Source organism: Carica papaya, chromosome 1, assembly GCF_054855325.1.
Source record: "Carica papaya isolate Zhongbai chromosome 1, ASM5485532v1, whole genome shotgun sequence".
Lineage (NCBI taxonomy): Eukaryota > Viridiplantae > Streptophyta > Magnoliopsida > Brassicales > Caricaceae > Carica > Carica papaya.
In genome coordinates this window covers 14,559,574-14,574,406 of record NC_142309.1, presented here as the reverse complement: position 1 = coordinate 14,574,406, position 14,833 = coordinate 14,559,574, and the positions used below count along the sequence as shown (strand labels likewise).

The window sequence follows — 14,833 nt, the reverse complement described above, 5'->3', positions numbered from 1 at the left end:
TCCGCTGGTTTATACGCAAATGTGAGTCAAGATGCAGGGGCATTTTAATTGATATTAGAACGACAAGGAGAGGTGAAGTGTGAACGCACCAGGAAACAAATGACGGGAGGGGGAAGAAAAGAGAATGAGTGTATGTATTTGCAGCTCTAAATGAAACATGAGAGATCATACTAGCACTAATGCAACGAATTCTATCAAAACTCCGCAAGTTATGGGTTCTTGGGCAAGAGTAGTACTGGGATGGGTGACCTCCTTCGAAGTCCTTATATTTCACCCATTTTCTTGGGAGGTCCTCGTGTTGCACCCATTTTTTTACAGATGATTCTTTCGACGTTACGCGGGACTTGAATTATGGTCCGCAGGTTTATTCGCAAATGTGAGTCACGGCATCGTGGTATTTTACTTGATATTAGAACAAGAACGGGAGGTGCAGTGCGCATGCACAAGGAAACAAATGACGGGAGGGGGAAGACAGGAGAAGGAGTGTATGTCTTTGCAGCGCGAAATGAAACAGGTGGGATCATACCAGCACTAATGCGCCAGATCCCATCAGAACTCCGTAGTTAAGTGTGCATCTGCGAGAGTAGTACTCGAATGGGTGACCTCCTGGGAAGTCCTCGTGTTGCACCCATTTTTTTCAGATGGGTCATTCAACGTTACGTGCGAAAGGAATTATGAACCGCTGGTTCTTTCGCAAAGGTGAGTCACTAAACCGGGGCATTTTATTTGTTATTAGAACGAGAAGGAGAGATGCAGGGTGCACGCACAAGGAAACAAATAAAGGGAGACGGGATGGAAGGAGAAAGAGTGTATGTATTTGTAGCGCAGAATGAAACATGTGCAATCATACCAGCACTAATGCAACGGATTCTATCAGAACTCCGCAGTTAAGGGTGCTTGGGCGAGAGTAGTACTAGGATGGGTGACCTCCTGCGAAGTCCATATATTTCACCCATTTTATTGGGAAGTCCTTGTGTTGGACCCATTTTTTTGCAGATGACTCTTTCGACGTTACCCGCGACTTGAATTATGATCCGCAGGTTTATTCGCAAATGTGAGTCACGGCGCTGTGGGATTTTACTTGATATTAGAACGAGAACGGGAGGTACAGTGCGCACGCACAAGGAAACAAATGATGGGAGGGGGAAGAAAGGAGATGGAGTGTATGTATTTGCTGCGCGAAATTAAACAGGTGCGATCATACCAGCACTAATGCACCGGATCCCATCAGAACTCCGCAGTTAAGTGTGCTTGGGCGAGAGTTGTACTCGGATGGGTGAACTCCTGAGAAGTTCTCGTGTTACACCCATTTTTTTTTGGATGGGTCGTTCGACGTTACGCGCGAATGGAATTATGAACCGCTTGTTCATTCGCAAAGGTGAGTCACGGTGTCGGGGCATTTTACTTGATATTAGAACGAGAATGAGTGATGCAGAGTGCATGCACAACGAAACAAATGACGGGAGGGGGGATGGAAGGAGAAAGAGTGTATGTATTTGCAGCGCAGAATGAAACATGAGCGATCAAACCAGCACTAGTGCAACGGATTCTATCAGAACTCTGCACGTTAAGGGTGCTTGGGCGAGAGTAGTACTAGGATGGGTGACCTCCTGCGAAGTCCTTATATTTCACCCATTTTCTTGGGAAGTCCTCGTGTTGAACCCATTTTTTTGCAGATGATTCTTTCGACGTTACACGCGAATTGGATTATGGTCCGTAGGTTTATTCACAAATGTGAGTAACGACGCCGTGGCATTTTACTTGATATTCGAACGAGAACAGAAGGTGTAGTGCGCACGCACAAGGAAACAAATGACGGGAGGAGGGAGAAAAGAGATGGAGTGTATGTACTTGCAGCGTGAAATTAAACAGGTGCAATCATTCCAGTACTAATGCACCGAATCCTATCAGAACTCCGCAGTTAAGTGTGTTTGGCGAGAGTCGTACTCGGATGGGTGACCTCCGGGAAGTCTTCGTGTCGCACCAATTTTTTTTCAGATGGTTCGTTCGACATTACGCACGACTGGATCTATGGTCCGCTGGTTTATACGCAAATGTGGGTCAAGAAGCAGGGGTGTTTTAATCGATATTAGAAAGAGAAGGAGAGGTGCAGTATGAACGCGCAAGGAAACAAATGACGGGAGGGGGGAGGGAAGGAGAAGGAGTGTATGCATTTTCAGCATAAAATGAAACAGGTACGATCATACCAGCACAAATGCTCCTGATCCCATCAGAACTCCGCAGTTAAGTGTTCTTTGGCGAAAGTAGTACAAGGATGGGTTACCTCCTGTGAAGTTCTCGTGTTGCACCCATTTTTTTTCAGATGGGTCGTTCGACGTTACGCGCGACTGGAACTATGGTCCGAGGTTTATACGCAAATGTGAGTCAAGACACAAGGGAATTTTAATTAACATTATAACGAGAAGGAGATGTGAAGTGTGAACGCACCAGGAAACAAATGATGGGAGGGGGAAGAAAGGAGAAGGAGTGTATGTATTTGCATTGCGAAATGAAACAGGTGTGATAATACCAGCACTAATGCACCGGATCCCATCATAACTCCGCAGTTAAGTGTGCTTGGGTGAGAGTAGTACTCGGATGGGTGACCTCATGAGATGTCCTCGTGTTGCACCCATTTTTTTTCGGATGGGTCGTTCGACCTTACACGCGAATAGAATTATAAACTGCTGGTTCACTAACAAAGGTTAGTCATGGTGCCGGGGCATATTATTTGATATTAAAACAAGAAGGAGAGATGCAGAGTAGATGCACAAGGAAACAAATGACGAGAGGGGAGATGGATGGAGAAAGTGGGTATGTATTTGCAGCACAGAATAAAACATGAGCGATCATACCAGCACTAATGCAACGGATTCTATCAGAACTCCGCAAGTTAAGGGTGTTTGGGCGAGAGTAGTACTAGGATGGGTGACCTCCTGCGAAGTCCTCGTGTTGCACCCATTTTTTTCCAGATGATTCTTTCGACGTTACGCGCGACTTAAATGATGGTCCGCAGGTTTATTCGCAAATGTGAGTCACGGCACCATAGAATTTTACTTGATATTTGAACGAGAATGGGAGGTGCTGTACGCACGCACAAGGAAACAAATGACGGGTGCGAGAAGAAAGGAGAAGGAGTGTATGTATTTGCAGCGTGAAGTAAAATAGGTGCGATCATACCAGCACTAATGCACCGAATCCCATCTGAACTCCGTAGTTAAGTGTGCTTGGGTTAGAGTAGTACTCGGATGGGTGACCTCTTGGGAAGTCCTCGTGTCGCATTAATTTTTTTTCAGACGGGTCGTTCGACGTTACGCGCAACTGGAACTATGGTCTGATGGTTTATACACAAATGTGAGTTAAGAAGCAGGGGCATTTTAATCGATATTAGAACGAAAATAAGAGGTGTAGTGTGAACGCACAAGGAAACAAATGGTGGGAGGGGAGAGGAAAGGAGGAGTGTATGTATTTTCAGCACGAAATTAAACAGTTGCGATCATACCAGCACTAATACACCGGATCCCATCAGAACTCCGCAGTTAAGTTTGCTTGGGCGAGAGTAATACTCCGATGGGTGACCTCTTGGGAAGTCCTCGTGTCGCACTAATTTTTTTTTCAAACAGGTCGTTCGACATTACGCGCTACTGGAACTATGGTCCGCTGGTTAATACGCAAATGTGAGTCAAGAAGCAGGGGCATTTTAATCGATATTAGAACGAGAAGGAGAGGTGCAGTGTGAACGCACAAGAAAACAAATGATGGGTGGGGAGAGGAAAGGAGAAGGAGTGCATGTATTTTCTGCACAAAATGAAACAGGTGCGATGACACCAGAATTAATGCACCGGATCCCATCAGAACTCCGCAGTTAATTGTGCTTTGGAGAAAGTAGTACAAGGATGGGTTACCCCCTAGGAAGTTCTCGTGTTGCACCCATTTTTTTTTCAGATGGGTCGTTCGACGTTACGTGCGACTGGAACTATGGTCCGCTGGTTTATACGCAAATTTCGAGTCAAGACACAGGGGCATTTTAATTGATATTAGAACGAGAAGGAGAGGTGAAGTGTGATCGCACCAGGAAACAAATGACGGGAGGGGGAAGAAAGAAGATGGAGTGTATGTATTTGCAGCGCGAAATGAAACAGGTGTGATCATGCTAGCACTAATGCACCGGATCCAATCAGAACTTCGCAGTTAAGTGTTCTTAGGCGAGAGTAGTACTCGGATGGGTGACCTCTTGGGAAGTCCTCGTGTGCGCCCATTTTTTTTCGGATGTGTCGTTCGACGTTACGCGCGAATTGAATTATGAACCGCTTGTTCATTCGCAAAGGTTAGTCACGGTGCCGGGGCATTTTACTTGATATTATAATGAGATGGAGAGATGTAGAGTGTACGCACAAGGAAACAAATGACGGGAGGGGGGATGGAAGGAGAAAGAGTGTATGTATTTGCAGCGTAGAATGAAACATGAGAGATCATATTAGCACTAATGCAACGGATTTTATCAGGTTTCCGCAGGTAAGCGTGCTTGGGCGAGAGTAGTACTAGGATGGGTGACCTCCTGCGTAGTCCTTATATTTCACCAATTTTTTTATAGATGATTCTTTTGACGTTACGCCCGACTTAAATTATGGTCCGCAGGTTTATTCGCAAATGTGAGTCACGACGTCATGGCATTTTACTTGATATTTAAACGAAAATGGGAGATGTAGTGCGCACGCACAAAGAAACAAATGACGGGACGGGGAAGAAAGGAGAAGGAGTGTATCTATTTGCAGTGCGAAATAAAACAGGAGCGATCATACCAGCACTAATGCATCGGATCCCATCAGAACTCCGCAGTTAAGTGTGCTTGGGCGAGAGTAGTACTCGGATGGGTGACCTCCTGAGAAGTTCTAGTGTCGCACCAATTTTTTTTCAGACGGGTTGCTCGACGTTACGCGCGACCGGAAATATGGTCCGCTGGTTTATACGCAAATATGAGTCAAGAAGCAGGGGCATTTTAATCGATATTAGAACGAGAAGGAGAGTTGCAGTGTGAACGCACAAGGAAACAAATGATGGGACGGGGGAGGGAAGGAAAAGGAGTGTATGTATTTTCAACACGAAATGAAACAGGTGCGATCATACCAGCACAAATGCACCGGATCCCATCAGAACTCCGCAGGTAAGTGTGCTTTGGCAAAAGTAGTACAAGAATGTGTTACCTCCTGGAAAGTTCACGTGTTGCACCCATTATTTTTTTCAGATGGGTCGTTCGACATTACACGCGACAGGAACTATGGTCTGCTGGTTTATACGCAAATATGAGTCAAGACGCAGGGGCATTTTAATTGATATTAGAACGAGAAGAAGTGGTGGAGTGTGAACACACCAGGAAATAAATGACGGAAGGGGGAAGAAAGGAGAAAGAGTGTATGTATTTGCAGCACGAAATGACACTAGTGCGATCATACCAGCACAAATGCATCGGATCCCATCAGAACTCCGCAGTTAAGTGTGCTTTGGCGAGAGTAGTACTCGGATAGGTGACTTCCTGGGAAGTCCTCGTGTTGCACCCATTTTTTTTCGGATGGGTCGTTCGATGTTATGCGCGAATGGAATTATGAACTGCTGGTTCATTCGTAAAGGTGAGTCACGGTGCCGGGGCATTTTACATGATATTAGAACGAGAAGGAGAGATGCAGAGTGCACGCACAAGGAAACAAATGACGGGAGGGGGATGGAAGGAGAAAAAGTGTATGTATTTGCAGCGCAGAATGAAACATGATCGATCATACCAACACTAATGCAACGGATTCTATCAGAACTCCGCAAGTTAAGGGTGCTTGGGCGAGAGTAGTACTAGGATGGGTGACCTCCTGCGAAGTCCTTATATTTCACCCATTTTCTTGGGAAGTCCTCGTGTTGCACCTATTTTTTTACAGATGATTCTTTCGACGTTACGCGCGACTTGAATTATGGTCCGCAGGTTTATTTGCAAATGTGAGTCACGGCGCCGTGGCATTTTACTTGATATTTGAACGAGAATGGGAGGTGCAGTGCGCACGCACAAGGAAACAAATAGCAGGAGGGGGAAGAAAGGAGAAGGAATGTATGTATTTGCAGCGCGAAATTAAACAGGTGCGATCATACCACCACTAATGCACCGGATCCCATCAGAACTCCGCAGTTAAGTGTGCTTGGGCGAGACTAATACCTGGATGGGTTACCTCCTCAGAAATCCTCGTTTTGCACCTATTTTTTTTCAGATGGGTCATTCGACGTTACGCGCGAATGGAATTATGAACCGCTGGTTCACTAGCAAAGGTGAGTCACGGTGCCGGGGCATTTTACTTGATGTTAGAACGAGAAGGAAAGATGCAGTGTGCACGCACAAGGAAACAAATGACGGGAGGGGGGATGGAAGAAGAAAGAGTGTATGTATTTGCAGCACATAATGAAACATGAGCAATCATACTAGCACTAATGCAACGGATTCTATCAGAACTCCGCAAGTTAACGGTGCTTGGGCGAGAGTAGTACTACGATGGGTGACCTCATGCGAAGTTCTTATATTTCACCCTTTTTCTTAGGAAGTCCTCGTGTTACACCCTTTTTTTTGCAGATGATTCTTTCGACATTACGCGCGACTTGAATTATGTTCCACAGGTTTATTTGCAAATGTGAGTCACGGCACCGTTGCATTTTACTTGATATTTGAACGAGAACGGGAGGTACAGTGCGCACGTACAAGAAAACAAATGACGGGAGGGGGAAGAAAGGAGAAGGAGTGAATGTATTTGCAGCGCAAAATTAATCAGGTGCGATCATACCAACGCTAATGCAACGGATCCCTTCAGAACTCGGCAGTTAAGTGTGCTTGGGCGAGAGTAGTACTCGGATTGGTGACCTCTTGGGAAGTCCTCGTGTTGCACCCATTTTTTTTTCGGATGGGTCGTTCGATGTTACGAGCGAATGGAATTATGAACCGCTGGTTCATTCGCAAAGATGAGTCACGGTGCCGGGGCATTTTACATGATATTAGAACGAGAAGGAGAGATGCATAGTGCATGCACAAGGAAACAAATGACGGGAGGGGGATGGAAGGAGAAAGAGTGTATGTATTTGCAGTGCAGAATGAAACATGAGCGATCATACCACCACTAATGAAACGGATTTTATCAGAACTCCGCAAGTTAAGAGTGCTTGGGCGAGAGTAGTACTAGGATGGGTGACCTCCTGCGAAGTCCTTATATTTCACCCATTTTTTTGGGAAGTCCTCGTGTTGCACCTATTTTTTTGCAGATGAGTCTTTCGATTTTACGCGCGACTTGATTTATGGTCCGCAGGTTTATTTGCAAAATGTGAGTCACGACGCCGTGGCATTTTACTTGATATTTGAACGAGAACGGTAGGTGCAGTGTGCATGCACAAAGAAACAAATAACGGGAGGGGGAAGAAAGGAGAAGGAGTGTATGTATTTGCAGCATGAAATTAAACAGGTGCGATCATACCAGCACTAATGCATCAGATCCCATCAGAACTCCGCAGTTAAGTGTTCTTGGGCGACACTAGTACTCGGATGAGTGACCTCCTGGGAAGTCCTCGTGTCGCAACAATTTTTTTTCAGATGGGTCGTTCGAAGTTATGCGCGACTGGAACTATGGTCCGCTGGTTTATACGCAAATGTGAGTCAAGAAGCAGGAGCATTTTAATCGATATTAGAAGGAGAAGGAGAGGTGCAGTGTGAACGCACAAGGAAACAAATTATGGGAGGGGGGAGGGAAGGAGAAGGAGTGTATGTATTTTCAGCACGAAAAGAAACTGGTGCGATCATACCAGCATAAATACACCGGATCCCTTCAGAACTCTACAGTTAAGTGTGCTTTGGCAAAAGTAGTACATAGATGGATTACCTCTTGGGAAGTTCTTGTGTTGCACCCATTTTTTTTTCAGATGGGTCGTTCGACGTTACGCGCGACTGAAACTATGGTCTGCTGGTTTATACGCAAATGTGAGTCAAGACGCAGGGGCATTTTAATTGATATTAGAACGAGAAGGAGAGATGCAATGTGAACGCACCAGGAAACAAATGACGGGAGGGGGAAGAAAGGAGAAGGAGTGTATGTATTTGCAGCGCATAATGAATCTGGTGCGATCACACTAGCACTAATGCACCGGTCCCCATCAAAACTCCGCAGTTAAGTGTGCTTCGGCGAGAGTAGTACTCGGATGGGTGACCTCCTGGGAAGTCCTTGTGTTGCACCAATTTTTTTTCGGATGGGTCGTTCGATGTTACGCGCAAATGAAATTATGAACTGCTGGTTCATTCGCAAAGGTGAGTCACGGTGCCGGGGCATTTTACTTTATATTAAAACGAGAATAAGAGATGCAGAGTGCACGCACAAGGAAACAAATGACGGGAGGGGGGATGGAAGGAGAAAGAGTGTATGTATTTACAGCGCAGAATGAAACATGAGTGATCATACCAGCACTAATGCAATGGATTCTATTAGAACTCCGCAAGTTAAGGGTGCTTGGGTTAGAGTAGTACTAGGATGGGTGACCTCCTGCGAAGTCCTTATATTTCACCCATTTTCTTGGGAAGCCCTCGTGTTGCACCCATTTTTTTGCAGATAATTCTTTCGATGTTACACGCGACTAGAATTATGGTCCGCAGGTTTATTCGCAAATGTGAGTCACGGTGCCGTGGCATTTTACTGGACATTTGAACGAGAACGGGAGGTGCAGTGCGCACGCACAAGCAAACAAATGACAGGAGGGGGAAGAAAGGAGAAGGAATGTATGTATTTGCACCGCCAAATTAAGCAGTTGCGATCATGCCAGCACTAATGCACCGGATATCATCAAAACTCCGCAGTTAAGTGTGATTGGGCGAGAGTAGCACTTGGATGGGTGACCTCCTGGGAATTCTTCGTGTCGCACTAATTTTTTTTCAGACGGGTCTTTCGACATTACACGCGACTGGAACTATGGTCCGGTGGTTTATACGCAAATGTGAGTCATGAAACAGGGGCATTTTAATCGATATTAGAACGAGAAGGAGAGGTGCAGTGTGAACGCACAAGGAAACAAATGATGAGAGGGGGAGGGAAGGAGAATGAGTGTATGTATTTTCAGCACGAAATGAAACAGGTGCAATCATACCAGCACAAATGCACCGTATCCCATCAGAATTCCGCAGTTAAGTGTGCTTTGGCGAAAGTAGTACAAGGATGGGTTACCTCATGGGAAGTTCTCGTGTTGCACCCATTTTCTTTTTCAGATGGGTTGTTCGATGTTATGCGCGACTGGACCTATGGTTCGCTGGTTTATGCGCAAATGTGAGTCAAGATGCATGGGCATTTTAATTGATATTAGAAAGAGAAGGAGAGGTGAAGTGTGAACGCACCAGGAAACAAATGACGGGAGGGGGAAGAAAGGAGGAGTGTATGTATTTGCAGCGCGAAATGAACTAGGTTCAATCATACCAGCACTAATGCACCGGATCCCATCAGAACTCTGCAGTTAAGTTTTCTTGGGCGAGAGTAGTACTCGGATGGGTGACCTCCTGGGAAGTCCTCGTGTTGCACCCATTTTTTTTCAGATGGGTCGTTCGACGTTACGCGCGAATGGAGTTATGAACCGCTGGTTCATTCGCAAAAGTGAGTCACGGTGCCGGAGCATTTTACTTGATATTAGAACGAGAATGAGAGATGCAGAGTGCACGCACAAGGAAACAAATGATGGGAGGGGGGATGGAAGGAGAAAGAGTGTATGTATTTGAAGTGCATAATGAAACATAAGCGATCATACCAGTACTAATGCAACGGATTCTATCAGAACTGTGCAAGTTAAGGGTGCTTTGGCGAGAGTAGTACTAGGATGGGTGACCTCCTGCGAAGTCCTTATATTTCACCCATTTTTTTTACAGATGATTCTTTCGACGTTATGCGTGTCTTGAATTATGGTCCGCAAGATTATTCGCAAGTGTGAGTCACGGCACCGTCGCATTATACTTGATATTTGAACGAGAATGGGAGGAGTAGTACGCAAGCAAAAGGAAACAAATGATGGGAAAGGGAAGAAAAGAGAAGGAGTGTATGTATTTGCAGCGCGAAATTTAACAGGTGCGATCATATCAGCACTAATGCACTGGATCCCATCAAAACTCCGCAGTTAAGTGTGCTTGGGCGAGAGTAGTACTCGGATCGGTGACCTCCTGGGAAATTCTCGTGTCGCACCAATTTTTTTTCAGACGGGTCGCTCGACGTTACACGCGACTGGAACTATGGTCCGCTGGTTTATACGCAAATGTGAGTCAAGAAGAAAGGGCATTTTAATCGATATTAGAACGAGAAGGAGAGGTGCAATGTGAACGCACAAGGAAACAAATGATGGGAGGGGGGAAGAAAGGAGAAGGAGTGTATGTATTTTCAGCACGAAATGAAACAGGCGCGATCATACCTGCATAAATGCACCGAATCCCATCAGAACTCCGCAGTTAAGTGTTCTTTGGTGAAAGTAGTACAATGATGGGTTACCTCCTGGGAAGTTCTCGTGTTGCACCCATTTTTTTTTTCAGATGGGTCGTTCGACGTTACGCGCGACTGGAACTATGGTCCGCTGGTTTATACGCAAATGTGAGTCAAGACGCATGGGCATTTTAATTGATATTAGAACGATAAGGAGAGGTGAAGTGTGAACGCACCAGGAAATAAATGACGGGAGGGAGAAGTAAGGATAAAGAGTGTATGTATTTGCAGTGTGAAATGAAACAAGTGCGATCATACCAGCACTAATGCACCGGATCCCATCAAAACTCCGCAGTTAAGTGTGCTTGGGCGAGAGTAGTACTCGGATGGGTGACCTCCTTGGAAGTCCTCGTGTTGCACCCATTTTTTTTAGATGGGTCGTTCTACGTTACTCGCGAATGGAATTATGATCTGTTGGTTCATTCGCAAAGGTGAGTCACGGTGCTGGGACAATTTACTTGATATTAGAACGAGAAGGAGAGATGTCCGCAAAAGGAAACAAATGACGGGAGGGGGGATGGAAGGAGAAAGAGTATATGTATTTGCAGCGCAGAATGAAACATGAGCGATCATACCAAAACTAATGCAACGGATTCTATCAGAACTCGACAAGTTAAGGGTGCTTGGGCGAGAGTAGTACTAGGATGGGTGACCTCCTGCGAAGTCCTTATATTTCACCCATTTTCTTGGGAAGTCCTCGTGTTGCACCCATTTTTTTACAGATGATTCTTTCGACGTTACGCGCGACTTGAATTATGGTCTGCAGGTTTATTCGCAAATGTGAGTCACGGCGCCGTGGCATTTTACTTAATATTTGAACGAGAACGGGAGGTGCAGTGCGCACGCACAAGGAAACAAATGACGGGAGGGGGAAGAAAGGAGAAGGAGTATATGTATTTGCAGCGCGAAATTAAACAGGTGCGATCATACCTGGACTTATGCACCGGATCCCATCTGAACTCCGCACAAGGAAACAAATGATGGGAGGGGGGAGGGAAGGAGAATGAGTGTATGTATATTCAGTACCAAATGAAACAGGTGCGATCATACCAGCACAAATGCACCAGATCGCATCAGAACTCCGCAGTTAAGTGTGCTTTGGCGAAAGTAGTACAAGGATGGGTTACCTCCTGAGAAGTTCTCGTGTTGCACCCATATTTTTTTCATATGGGTCGTTAGACGTTACGCGCGACTGGAACTATGATCTGCTAGCTTATACGCAAATGTGAGTCAAGACGCAGGGGCATTTTAAATGATATTAGAACGAGAAGGAGAGGTGAAGTGTGAACGCACCAGGAAACAAATGACGGGAGGGGGAAGAAAGGAGAAGGAGTGTATGTATTTGCAGCGAAAAAATGAAAGAGGTACGATCATATCAGCACTAATGCACCATATCCCATCAGAACTCCGCAATTAAGTATGTTTGGGCGAGAGTAGTACTTGGATGGGTGACCTCTTGGGAAGTCCTCGTGTTGCACCCATATTTTTTCGGATGGGTCGTTCGACGTTACGCGCGAATGGAATTATGATCTGCTGGTTCATTCGAAAAGGTGACTCACGGTGCCGGGGCATTTTACTTGATATAAGAACGAGAAGAAGAGATGCAGAGTGCACGCACAAGGAAACAAATGACGGGAGGGGGGATGGAAGGAGAAAGAGTGTATGTATTTATAGCGCAGAATGAAACATGAGCAATCATACCAAAACCAATGCAACGGATTCTCTCAGAACTCCGCAAGTTAAGGGAGCTTGGGCGAGAGTAGTACTAGGATAGGTGATCTCCTGCGAAGTCTTTATATTTCACCAATTTTCTTGGGAAGTCCTCATGTTGTACCCATTTTTTTGTAGATAATTCTTTCGACGTTACACGCGACTTGAATTATGGTCCGCAGGTTTATTCGCAAATGTGAGTCACGGCGCCGTGGCATTTTACTTGATATTTGAACGAGAACGGGAGGTGCAGTGTACACGCACAAGGAAATAAATGACGGGAGGGGGAAGAAAGGAGAAGGAGTGTATGTATTTGCAGCGCGAAATTAAACAGGTGCGATCATACCAGCACTAATGCACCGGATCCCATCAGAACTCCGCAGTTAAGTGTGCTTGGGTGAGAGAAGTACTCGAATTGGTTACCTCTTGGGAAGTCCTCGTGTTGCACCCATTTTTTTTTTTGGATGGGTCGTTCGACGTTACGCGCGAATGGAATTATAAACCGCTGGTTCATTCTCAAAGGTGAGTCACGGTGCCGGGGCATTTTACTTGATATTAGAACGAGAAGGAGAGATGCAGAGTGCACGCACAATGAGACAAAGACGGGAGGGGGGATGGAAATAGAAAGAGTGTATGTATTTGCAGCGCAGAATGAAACATGAGCGATCATACCAGCACTAATGCAACGGATTCTATTAGAACTTCGCAAGTTAAGGGTGCTTGGGCAAGAGTAGTACTAGGATGGGTGACCTCCTGCGAAGTCCTTATATTTTACCCATTTTCTTGGGAAGTCCTAGTGTTGCTCCCATTTTTTTTTATGATTCTTTCGACGTTACGCACGACTTGAATTATGGTCCGCAGGTTTATTTGTAAATGTGAGTCACGGCGCTGTGGCATTTTACTTGATATTTGAAGGAGAACGGGAGGTGCAGTGCGCACGCACAAGGAAATAAATGACGGGATGGGGAAGAAAGGAAAAGGAGTTTATGTATTTGCTGCGCGAAATTAAACAGGTGCGATCGTACCAGCACTAATGCACCGGATCCCATTAGAACTCCGCAGTTAAGTGTTCTTGGGTGAGACTAGTACTCGGATGGGTGATCTCCTTGGAAGTCCTCGTGTCGCACCAATTTTTTTTCAGACGGGTCGTTCGACGTTACACGCGACTGGAACTATGGTCCGCTGGTTTATACACAAATGTGACTCAAGAAGCAGGAGCATTTTAATCGATATTAGAATGAGAAGGAGAGGTACAGAGTGAACGCACAAGGAAACAAATTATGGGAGGAGGGAGGGAAGGAGAAGGAGTGTATGTATTTTCAACAGGAAATGAAACAGGTGCGATCATACCAGCACAAATGCACCAGATCCAATATGAACTCCGCAGTTAAGTTTGCTTTGGCGAATGTAGTAAAAGGATGGGTTACCTCCTGGGAAGTTCTCGTGTTGTACCCATTTTTTTTTAGATGGGTTGTTCGACGATACGCGCGACTGGAACTATGATCCGCTGGTTTATACGCAAATGTGAGTCAAGACGCAGGGGCATTTTAATTGATATTAGAACGAGAAGAAGAAGTGAAATGTGAACGCACCAGGAAACAAATGACGGGAGGGAGAAGAAAGGTAAAGTAGTGTATGTATTTGCAGTGCGAAATGAAACAGGTGCGATCATACCAGCACTAATGCCCCGGATCTGAACTCCGCAGTTAAGTGTGCTTGGGTGAGAGTGGTACTCGAATGGGTGTCCTCCTGCGAAGTCCTTATATTTCACCCATTTTCTTGGGAAGTCCTAATGTTGCACCCTTTTTTTTTATGATTCTTTCGACGTTACGCACGACTTGAATTATGGTCCGTAGGTTTATTTGCAAATGTGAGTCACGGCGCTATGGTTTTTTACTTGATATTTGAAGGAGAACGGGAGATGCAGTGCGCACGCACAAGGAAATAAATGACGGGAGGGGGAAGAAAGGAAAAAGAGTGTATGTATTTGCTGCGCGAAATTAAACAGGTGCGATCGTACCAGCACTAATGCACCTAATCCAATATGAACTCCGCAGTTAAGTTTGCTTTGGCGAAAGTAGTAAAAGGATGGGTTACCTCCTGGGAAGTTCTCGTGTTGTACCCATTTCTTTTTTAGATGGGTTGTTCGACGATACGCGCGACTGGAACTATGATCCGCTGGTTTATACGCAAATGTGAGTCAAGACGCAGGGGCATTTTAATTGATATTAGAACGAGAAGAAGAAGTGAAGTGTGAACGCACCAGGAAACAAATGACGGGCGGGAGAAGAAAGGTAAAGGAGTGTATGTATTTGCAGCGCGAAATGAAACAGGTGCGATTATACCAGCACTAATGCCCCGGATCTGAACTCCGCAGTAAAGTGTGCTTGGGCGAGAGTGGTACTCGAATGGATGTCCTCATGCGAAGTCCTTATATTTCACCCATTTTCTTGGGAAGTCCTAATGTTGCACCCTTTTTTTTTTATGATTCTTTCGACGTTACGCACGACTTGAATTATGGTCCGCAGGTTTATTTGCAAATGTGAGTCACAGCACCGTGGTATTTTACTTGATATTTGAAGGAGAACGGGAGGTGCAGTGCGCACGCA

General features: G+C 45.5%; 27 pseudogenes; all 27 read left to right on the top strand.

Annotated features, from left to right (window-relative positions):
* The first annotated feature begins 512 nt into the window (after positions 1–512).
* LOC148269946 (5S ribosomal RNA) lies at positions 513–631 on the top strand (annotated as a pseudogene).
* A 205-nt stretch (positions 632–836) lies between these two features.
* Positions 837–955, top strand: LOC148269945 (5S ribosomal RNA; annotated as a pseudogene).
* A 235-nt stretch (positions 956–1,190) lies between these two features.
* LOC148269944 (5S ribosomal RNA) lies at positions 1,191–1,309 on the top strand (annotated as a pseudogene).
* An 884-nt stretch (positions 1,310–2,193) lies between these two features.
* On the top strand, positions 2,194–2,312 carry LOC148269943 (5S ribosomal RNA; annotated as a pseudogene).
* A 204-nt stretch (positions 2,313–2,516) lies between these two features.
* On the top strand, positions 2,517–2,635 carry LOC148269942 (5S ribosomal RNA; annotated as a pseudogene).
* A 206-nt stretch (positions 2,636–2,841) lies between these two features.
* On the top strand, positions 2,842–2,961 carry LOC148269941 (5S ribosomal RNA; annotated as a pseudogene).
* Positions 2,962–3,166: 205 nt separating this feature from the next.
* Positions 3,167–3,285, top strand: LOC148269940 (5S ribosomal RNA; annotated as a pseudogene).
* Positions 3,286–3,488: 203 nt separating this feature from the next.
* On the top strand, positions 3,489–3,607 carry LOC148269939 (5S ribosomal RNA; annotated as a pseudogene).
* Positions 3,608–4,140: 533 nt separating this feature from the next.
* Positions 4,141–4,260, top strand: LOC148269938 (5S ribosomal RNA; annotated as a pseudogene).
* A 528-nt stretch (positions 4,261–4,788) lies between these two features.
* LOC148269937 (5S ribosomal RNA) lies at positions 4,789–4,907 on the top strand (annotated as a pseudogene).
* Positions 4,908–5,113: 206 nt separating this feature from the next.
* On the top strand, positions 5,114–5,232 carry LOC148269936 (5S ribosomal RNA; annotated as a pseudogene).
* Positions 5,233–5,439: 207 nt separating this feature from the next.
* Positions 5,440–5,558, top strand: LOC148269935 (5S ribosomal RNA; annotated as a pseudogene).
* Positions 5,559–6,118: 560 nt separating this feature from the next.
* LOC148269934 (5S ribosomal RNA) lies at positions 6,119–6,237 on the top strand (annotated as a pseudogene).
* A 561-nt stretch (positions 6,238–6,798) lies between these two features.
* Positions 6,799–6,917, top strand: LOC148269933 (5S ribosomal RNA; annotated as a pseudogene).
* Positions 6,918–7,479: 562 nt separating this feature from the next.
* LOC148269932 (5S ribosomal RNA) lies at positions 7,480–7,598 on the top strand (annotated as a pseudogene).
* Positions 7,599–7,804: 206 nt separating this feature from the next.
* LOC148269931 (5S ribosomal RNA) lies at positions 7,805–7,923 on the top strand (annotated as a pseudogene).
* Positions 7,924–8,129: 206 nt separating this feature from the next.
* LOC148269930 (5S ribosomal RNA) lies at positions 8,130–8,248 on the top strand (annotated as a pseudogene).
* A 561-nt stretch (positions 8,249–8,809) lies between these two features.
* Positions 8,810–8,928, top strand: LOC148269929 (5S ribosomal RNA; annotated as a pseudogene).
* Positions 8,929–9,133: 205 nt separating this feature from the next.
* LOC148269928 (5S ribosomal RNA) lies at positions 9,134–9,252 on the top strand (annotated as a pseudogene).
* A 204-nt stretch (positions 9,253–9,456) lies between these two features.
* Positions 9,457–9,575, top strand: LOC148269927 (5S ribosomal RNA; annotated as a pseudogene).
* Positions 9,576–10,107: 532 nt separating this feature from the next.
* LOC148269926 (5S ribosomal RNA) lies at positions 10,108–10,226 on the top strand (annotated as a pseudogene).
* A 206-nt stretch (positions 10,227–10,432) lies between these two features.
* LOC148269925 (5S ribosomal RNA) lies at positions 10,433–10,551 on the top strand (annotated as a pseudogene).
* Positions 10,552–10,758: 207 nt separating this feature from the next.
* LOC148269924 (5S ribosomal RNA) lies at positions 10,759–10,877 on the top strand (annotated as a pseudogene).
* A 673-nt stretch (positions 10,878–11,550) lies between these two features.
* Positions 11,551–11,669, top strand: LOC148269923 (5S ribosomal RNA; annotated as a pseudogene).
* A 207-nt stretch (positions 11,670–11,876) lies between these two features.
* LOC148269922 (5S ribosomal RNA) lies at positions 11,877–11,995 on the top strand (annotated as a pseudogene).
* A 561-nt stretch (positions 11,996–12,556) lies between these two features.
* Positions 12,557–12,675, top strand: LOC148269921 (5S ribosomal RNA; annotated as a pseudogene).
* Positions 12,676–13,235: 560 nt separating this feature from the next.
* Positions 13,236–13,354, top strand: LOC148269920 (5S ribosomal RNA; annotated as a pseudogene).
* The last annotated feature ends 1,479 nt before the right edge of the window (positions 13,355–14,833 follow it).